Source organism: Heterocephalus glaber, unplaced genomic scaffold (assembly GCF_053883595.1).
Source record: "Heterocephalus glaber isolate CG9 unplaced genomic scaffold, H.glaber_assembly_v1.0 deba00001613, whole genome shotgun sequence".
NCBI lineage: Eukaryota > Metazoa > Chordata > Mammalia > Rodentia > Bathyergidae > Heterocephalus > Heterocephalus glaber.
In genome coordinates, this window is record NW_028258384.1 from 27,803,582 (window position 1) to 27,805,817 (window position 2,236).

The following is a 2,236-nucleotide window of genomic DNA, read 5'->3' on the forward strand; positions in this document are numbered from 1 at the left end:
ATATAAAGATACAATTCCCAATGAGAAATGTAATTGTGTTGTATACCTACAATGTACCAATAAAAGAATTTAACACAATAAATAAATAAATAAATAAATGTCTATAGATTCTCTTTCTTTATGGCTCTGTAGTACTCCATTTTATTTCTTCAAAACCCCACATCTTCTTTATCCAGTCTCCAGTTGATGGGCAATGGGGTTGTTTCCAAGTTTCAACTATTACAAACTGTGCCGCTATAAATATGGGTGCGCATATATCGCTGTGGTATGATTCTTTTAATTCTTTTGGGACAATACACAGCAGAGGAATAGCTGGGTCAAATGGGACCTCTAATCCTCGTTTTCTGAGCTATCTCCATATTGATTTCCACAGTGGTTGCACCAGTCTCTACTCCTGCCAACAATGGAGAAGGGTTCCTTTCGCCACACAACCCCATCAGCATTTGTTATTGGTCCTGTATCTTTATGTTTTGATGATAACCACATAGCCTTACTCCAGCTTCTCAAAAAACTTCTACCTAACATATAGTTGTGCTTTTAACAACAAATTAATACAATGTCAGCTCGGAGAGACCTGGGGGACCTAGTGCTGTGTACCGACTTTCTTTGTCATTTCTCTACAAATGCTGCTGCTGCCATTGGTGTCCCTATGCTTCCTCTTGCTGAAGCTGCCAATTCTTCAATCTCAGCATTTAATTTATGTATTACCCATTCCATTGCTTCTCTGCCTTTATTAGCATTTTAAGATATCGTGCTTGCCATCAGTCCTTCAACTGCTGAGGCTGATTCCTTTCACTGTGATTATGGCTTCTTAACTCAAAATAGTTTTTTCTAGGTCCTGAGGATGTGGTTTGTATATACATATCTCATCTACTGGAACCATATTTGTAAATGAAATATTACTCAACTTAAGTTCCGTTGTTTTCTCCACAGAATCAACTACAGAATGTTCTTGCATATATGTTTTGATTCTTACTACAGCAATGATAGACTTCACAATGGAAGGCAGTCCCCACTCTGTGCTGAGAAGTCTGTGGCTGTTCAGCTTTCCAGAGGGATCTATATGTCTGTCCTGCACGTCAACTCCAACCACACTCGGGTTCATAGGTTTTGTCCATTTCTGCATTGCAGTTATTGTAAGAGTTTCCCATGGGTGGCCAAATATGTGCTCCAAAGTTCAGGTCTACATGGTGCTGGTGGCCTGCTCAATGTTCCAAATAATGCTATTTTGATTTTGTTCTATCCTATATATATCCCTTTTATTTCTTTCACTTGACTGATTGCTCTGGCTAATGTTTTGGGATTATGTTGAACAGAGATAATGGACATCCTTATCTTGTCCCTGATTTTAGAGGGAAGGATTTCAATTTTCCTCCATTTAATCTAGTTAATATAATGTTACCAGTATGTTGGTCATAAATGGCTTTTATCATATTGACATAAAGGCCTTCTATATCTGTTTTCTTCAGGTTTCTTTAAATCATGAATGGATATTGGATTTTGTCAAACCTTTTTTCCACATCCATTGAGATGACTGTGTGAGTTTGACCCTTGCATCTGTTTATGTGATGAATTACATTAATTAATTTGTGTATGTTGAACCATTCTTGTAGGGATTAAACCTACTTAGTTATGGGGTATGATAATTTCCATGATTTGTTGCATTCTGTTTTCCAGTATTTTGTTAAGGATTTTTTCATCTGTCTTTATTAGAGAAAAAGTGGCCTACAGTTCTCTTTTTTGGCTAGATCCTTGTCTCAATTTGGGATCAGGATAATGTTAGCTTTTGTGAATGATTTTTGGAAGTTCTTCCCTCTCAATTTTATTAAAAACATTGATAGGTGTCTGTTTTAGATTTTTCCTGAAGTTCTTATAAAATTCAGCTGTGAATCCATCAGATCCCGGGCTTTTCCTGTTCAGCAGCTTTTTAAATTACTGCTTCAATTTCATTTCCTGTTATTGGACTGTTCAAGATTTTTAAGTCCTCTTGGTTCAGTTTTGGCAATTCACATGTATCTGGGAATCTGCCTATTTCTTCCGGGTTCTCCATTTTTGGGCATAATTGTTTGTGAAGTAGTTGGGAATAATTTTCTGGATTTCGGCAATGTCCATTTTGATTTCAACTTTTCTATTTGCAGTTGCATTAATATGTCTTTCCTTTCCTTTTTGGGTAAGATTGGCTAAGGATTTGCCTATTTGTTTATTCTTTCAAAGAAGTAGCCCTTTGATTAATTGA

The 2,236-nt window shown here is 36.5% G+C and overlaps 1 pseudogene; it reads right to left on the reverse strand.

The window, feature by feature from the left end:
• Positions 1 to 609: 609 nt before the first annotated feature.
• On the reverse strand, positions 610 to 1,165 carry LOC101697630 (PRELI domain containing protein 3B pseudogene; annotated as a pseudogene).
• Positions 1,166 to 2,236: the final 1,071 nt, after the last annotated feature.